Below are 7,184 nucleotides of genomic sequence, written 5' to 3'. Positions count from 1 at the left end.
TATTAAAAAATAGCATAACATAAAAATGCATTCATCTAAATTTAGTGTATTTATATTAGGAAAAAAATAATTAGGTTAATGTGCATGCATCACATTGCAACCAACCCAAAATGTTATCCACTTTTATCCATTAATAAATTAAATAGAAAGACTCTTCACTGAAGTCACTAGTTCTCAATTTGACCCTTCACTTAAATAAAGAGACACCGCATCCTTTTCAGAAGACTTCTTAAATAAAGAGACATCACATCCCTTTTGGAAGACTTCATTACTTTTTCCTATGGCAAAGGGACAAAAGAGAGTATCTTTACTTGTTTGATATATCTATCCTCTACCACACTATATATAGAAAACCATCTTTGTCAACAAATTTTGTCCCCACTATTTGTTGGAGTTCATGAAACTATTGATTTGCTTTGAAAACCATTTTTTCCTGTAAAACTATTTCTTGTAGTCCGTAAAACTATTGCTTTGCTTTGATAATGTTGTCTTATGACGAATACATCCATTCGGGACTCGGATTAGGGACTGGAGAGCAAGTTCAATGGCATGGGTACCACACCATCAATATTTCTGATGCTCAAAATTTTAGAGCGGTTAATATCATCTCTAGTGATAACTGAGGGCCCATAGATGCAACCTCAGATTCACGACTAGTCATTTCGTACACCATTACTTTTACATTATTATTATTATCCTACATCTCCAACTAGTCATTCAAAAAATATGTGTAGCAATACAATTGACCTCTCCTATTAGATTTCCAAAATCTGTCGCATGATACCTCAAACAAGATTGACAATTATGGAGACAAAATTAATGCTTGCTTCACAATTTTGAAGGAGTACACATTCATGAGTTTGGTCATTGAAGAGACAAAATTATTTTACAGTTCAATGCAGAAGTAAACATTTTCTACATGCAATTTTTTTAACGTAAATCAACTTTTTCTGCTATTCATGCATACTACCTAATCCAGAAGTAAAATAAACATTTTCTATGATAATCGGAAGTGTTGCTAATTTGAGTACTTCTATGATCTGTCATCTGAACCTCCAAACCATAACTTGAAGAACATTCGTTTGATGAACATAACTGCACAAGTGGAGGTGTTTGAACACTAGATTTGGGATCTGTCATTTGAACATCCAGGGCATAAATTGAAGAAAATTTATCAGAATTAGACGATTGATCTGAGATAGAAATTGGAGGTGTATCAGCAGGAAAGGGAGAATGAGGAGTTGTAATCTCAATGTCTCCATCTAACATTTGGATCACTTTTCTCATCCAGGGACGGTGAGATGCATGAAACAGGATACACCATAGTCCCACTAGACATAACATTTTGGTTAATCTTTGATCTTACTATGAAATGTGACTTGTCCTCATGAGATTTCCAAACTCTCCTTTCTCTCCCTACTTAAAATCCCACTTTGCACAAAAGAATTTTCTAGCGTTACTGTCTATATTGTGGTCAATGTTCTTCCTTCCTCCCACCATCTCCATAATCAACACGTCGTAGCTATAAATGTCACTTATGTTAGTTATAGGTCCATACATTCTTGAACACGTCTCTGGGGCAATGTAACCTAGTGTACCTCCATGAGCTGCTAATATGTGACTTTCTTCTCTCTTGGATATTTTGGATAGACCAAAGTCTACAATTTTGGGAAAAAAAATGTCATCAAGGAAAACATTATGGGGCTTTATGTCACAATGTAAGATGTGATTTCTGCAGTCTTCGTGTAGGTATTATCAGAGAACATAAGTCACACTTAAATATTATTTGGTTCATTACTAAGCATAGCAATTTATACACGTTTCTAGCTACAAAAGAACAATAACTGTGCCAGATGATACTGACACTAGCCGACTATGCTGATTGTTGAATAGTGATTGGCATCATCTAAATAGTGAGTGGTATCATTCGTGATTAATACCTGACACCTCCCCTTAATCACGATCTACATGTTAACTTGCCTGTTGTTCTAAGTCTAAACTACGCTTACAACATAATTTGGGCTTTCTACAATGCACAAATTATTTCTATAAATTTCAAATTTAGCCTTTCCAAGAGGCTTGGTGAATATGTCAACCACATTTTCATTTGTATTACAATATGATAAGTCAATTTCTTTTGATTGCACTATTTCTCTTATAAAATGATATTGTGTGTCAATGTGTTTTGTCCTTCCATGATATATAGGATTGTTGACCAATTTGATAGTGCTTTGATTGTCACATCTGATTACTGTAGGTGCTTGTTGTGTTTCTCCAACATCTTCAAGTATCTTGTTAAGCCATATTGCTTCACAGGTAGCACTACATAATGCTTTATACTTAGCTTCAGTGGATGATAAGGAAACAGATGGTTGTTTCTTATTACTCCATGATATTGGTCTTGGACCAATATTGAACACGTATCTAGTAGTAGATTTCCTATCATCTAGATTTCCAGCCCAATCAGAATTAGAATAGCCTGCCAACTCAACATCAAATTCATCAGTATACGTAATACCAAAATTAAGCGTTCCTTTCAAATATTGAAGGATTTTATTTGTTGCTTTCAAGTGGCTTTCAAAAGGCTTATACATGAACTGACTAAGTATGCTGACATAATATGCTATATCTGGCCTGGTAGTGGTGAGATAGTTCAAACATCCCACCAGTTGATGAAACAAGGTTCCATTCACCTCTTTCGTTCCATCACCACTGCACAATTTGACATTCCGTTCTAAAGGAGTAGATGTTTCCTTGCATTCAATCATATTGAACCTTTGAAGATTTTCCCTTGTATATTTTCTTTGTGTGATTAGTGTCTTACTAGATTCCCTCCAAACTTCAAGACCCAAACAATAATGCAATTCACCAAGATCCTTCATCTCAAATACATGTGACAACTGAATTTTAATTTCTTCAATCAACTTGAATGCATTTGTTGTTATGATAAAATCATCAACATATACAGATATTAAAGCAACATTCCCACCTTCATCTTTGTTGATGTACAAGTTAGGATCATTTTTGTTTCTCATAAAACTTTTCTCATGAAAGAAAGAATCAATTTTCACATACCAATATCTTGGTGCTTGTTTCAAACCATATAAAACATTCTTTAACTTGCAAACCACATGCTCCTGTCCCTGTTTTACAAACCCTTCAGGTTGAACCAAATAAACTTCTTCTTTTAACTCACCATTCAAAAATGCAGATTTGACATCTAACTGATGCATTTTCCAATTATATTTTGTAGCTAATGCAATCATGATTCTAATTGTGTTCAAATTAGCTACAAGTGCAAAATTATCTTCATAATCAATTCCCTCCTTTTGTGAATATCCTTTTGCAACCAATCTAGCTTTATGCTTATCAATAAACTTGGATTTATAAAGCCATTTGCATCCTATGGGAACTTTGTTTTTAGGCAATTCTGTTAATTCCCATGTGTCATTCTTCATTATAGATTTGTATTCATCATTCATTGAATTTCTCCATTCTTCATATTATTTAGCTTCCTCATAGCTTGAAGGTTCTACAACATTCATAACAAGAGACATTAATGCATAATATTTATACCTTATATGTAGTTGACTTTGACATGATGACCTTCTTGGAGTTTTACTGCTTTCATCTTTCTTTCTTCTTTGCAGAGTCTCCTCTCCTCTTCTCAAAGTATCATGACTACTTGATGCTCCTTGCTCTTTAACTTGTACCTGTTCCTATGCTTATTCCTGTTCTTGTTCAACACTTGTATCTAATTTGATATAAACATTAGTCTCATGTCATACACTAGTATTATTCATGTTATCACCTTCATTTGCATTCTCATGAAACACCATATCCCTACTTGCAAGCAGTCTATGAGTACTGGGATCAAACAACTTGTATGCTTCCTGATCATCAAAATAACCAATAAATATGCACTTAATGGACTTTGCATCAAGTTTTCTTCTTTCATCTTTTGGAATATGGGAAAATGCCTTGCAACCAAAAACTCTTAAATGACTCACTTTTGGTTTGTACCCATAAAATGCTTCAAAAGGTGTTTTAAGCTCTAAACTTTTGGTTGGACTCCTATTTTTCAAATAAACAAAATTATTAATGGCTTTAGCCCAAAAACCATTTGAAATATTTTTACCTTGAAGCATTCTACGTGCACATTCAACTAGTGCTCTGTTTTTCCTCTCAGCAACTCCATTTTGTTGAGGTGTATATGGAACTGTAAATTGTTGTAGAGTCCCATTGCTTTTACAATATTGATTAAATTCTCTTGATTTGTATTCTCCCACCTGATCAGATCTCAAAATTTGTATGCAATTACTAGTGTTTTTTTTCCACCATATTCTTAAACTCTTTAAAGTACTCAAAAACATCACTCTTATTTCTTATGAAATAAACCCATGTATACCTAGATCTATCATCCACAAAAATAAGAAGATACCATGCTCCACCTATCGATCTAGTTTGCATAGGTCCACATACATCAGTATGAATTAATTCAAGTATTTCCCTTTCTCTTTTTTCTTTATTTATAGGAAATTCCTCCCTATGTTGCTTTCCAAGTACACATGCTTCACATTCAACATGATCATTCTTCAAGACAGGAAGACCTTCAACCATTGTGTTCTTTTGAAGTAGCATTAAATCTTTGTGTTTTAGATGTTCATACCTTTGATGCCATAACTCTACTGTTGATATTGTTGTAGATGCCAACGCTTGTTGACTTTTCCTAGTCACCACCAACTTATACAAGCCTCAAACTCTGGTACCTGTGGCAATAACCTTGTACTGATCTTGAATGTCTTTCACTACACACTGTGATTTAATAAATTCCACCTTCAAATCTTGGTTAGAAATAATAAAAGCAAAAATTAAATTCTTTTTGATACCAAGAACATCCATCACATTATGGATCTGTCTCTCTTTTCCATTAGACAAATTCACACCTATTAGTCCATAACCTTGAACTTTAAGTGATCTGTTATCTCCTAGATAAACATATGTTCCATCAATGTTTTCATAATATTCATCAAAACACTCCTTATTACAAGACATATGGAGTGATGCACCAGAATTAATGAACCAAGCATTCACATCATCATTTTCCATAGACAATGCAGCATCAGAAACAAACAATTTAAGATTTTTAAATCCATTACTCGTTGAGGTGTATTTGTCCACAAAATTTCCATTATGCCTTCTGTTTCTTTGCCTACACTCATTATATTTTCCTTTATAGCAATCTTTAGAATGGTGCCTAGGTTTGCCACAATAATAACAATCATCATTTCTCTTATCATGGATTGGAAATTTAGATCGTGTCATACCTTTTTCTTTTTCTTGAAACTTTCCTCCTTTGTTCTTGTCCCATGGCTTGCCTTTGTATGGATGTTTGCCCTTGGCTACCAATGCCAAATCTGAACTATTAGAGCCCAAATTAAAGCTCTTCATCCTCTCCTCCTTGTAGAAGAATTCCTATCAATTCATCAAATGTAGGGGGCTTCTCTCTAGCTGAAAAACTTCAAACAATAATTTGAGAATCTTGCATTAAGCCATTTAATGTGATGGTGACTAAGTCAATACTAGACATCTTTTCACCAATATCTCCTAGCTTATCACTTAAATATTTGACACGAGATATGAAATTGCTTATATTTTCATTTTCTTCCATTTTTAGAAATAAAAGCTTAGTCTTCAAAAACAAGATCCAGTTTGTATTTTTTGTTTCATACAAACCTTTCAGCATATCCCGTCTTTCTTTTGATGTCTTGCAATCTCTGATGTGAGGAACAATGTTGTCCTTTATGGACATACGCAACAATACTTTTTCTTTCGTCTCCCTTTTCTCCCAATCTGGAATAGAAGCTGCAACAGGGTTTGGGCTCATCTCCACTCACAATGGACTACAAATTATAACCTTCTAAAATAGTCAGTTACTTGAATTTCCAATTCACATAATTTCCTCCATCAAGTTTGGTAGATTCATTCAAATAAGTATCAGCCAACAAATTTGACATGATGGAAAGAAAACTTTCTCCAATCAACAAAATGCCATCAAATCTAAATCCAAGTACACTCAAATTCACCACATCCAAAGTGATCTCAAAAAATCATCATAAATTTTCATAAATTTTTCACCATAAAGATAATAAAACCTCCTTATATTAAACTTCACTTAAAAAAAAAGAAAAATCATTTTTCTTTTTAATAATCTTCCACCACCTAATTTTTTTTATGAAAACCTTATCACTCCTTAAATCACACAATAATTCTACTCTTCACTTCCCAATATCATTTCAAAGCAAGTTATAAAATCACATATATTCCTTCTCACCATTTATATAAACCACCACACTTATTGTTTTTCTTCTCATAGACCCACTTGCTCTCATTACACTTTATAACATCAATCTCAAAAAAATATGGTGCTCCATTTTAATAGTAAAAAAACATATAAAGGATGTTACCACAATAAAGGCTCTGAAATATAGTGGTTGAGCACAATGAAAATGAAAACAACTGCTGAAATGCAGTGGCTGAGCACACTGAAGATGAAAAAAACTACTCAATTTTACAACGACTACAACTGACAACACACCGACATGATTTCACACTGACCAACTTATAACAACCTTAGTCATCAATATCTTTCACACAACAACTGATAGGTCTTTCACACAACAACACGATACACTGATTCACTAATCTTCCAAGGCATCTCTCTTCAATGTAGGCACACAACTATCAATGGACAAGCTAACTACTCCACCGAGCCTTACCATATCAGAGAACATAATCCACACTGAAAGCTTGTTTGGTTCATTACTAAACATCACAATTTATACACATTTCCAGAACAGATGAACAATAGCTGCGGGGATGAGACTGACTCGACTGTGCTGACTAATTGACCAGTGATCGACCCCATGTGAATAGTGAGCAGCGCCGTTTGTGAGTGACGCCATAATTTTAAATTAATATTACTATTATTAATTATAAAAGTAATTGATAGATATCTACATTTAAAGGAACTTCTCAGAAATTTTTTAAATGCGGAGATTATTTATCATTTTATTATTTTTAATTTATAAATAAGATTAATTAGAATATTATTGGTCAATACTATATTTTATTAATATTATTTTTAATTTATAAATAAGTATGGTTAGAATATTATGAGTCAA

Source organism: Pinus tabuliformis, chromosome 6 (genome assembly GCF_031772625.1).
Source record: "Pinus tabuliformis cultivar Carrire ecotype Pingquan chromosome 6, CPIR1, whole genome shotgun sequence".
Classification (NCBI taxonomy): Eukaryota; Viridiplantae; Streptophyta; class Pinopsida; order Pinales; family Pinaceae; genus Pinus; species Pinus tabuliformis.
This window is presented reverse-complemented; position numbering follows the sequence as displayed.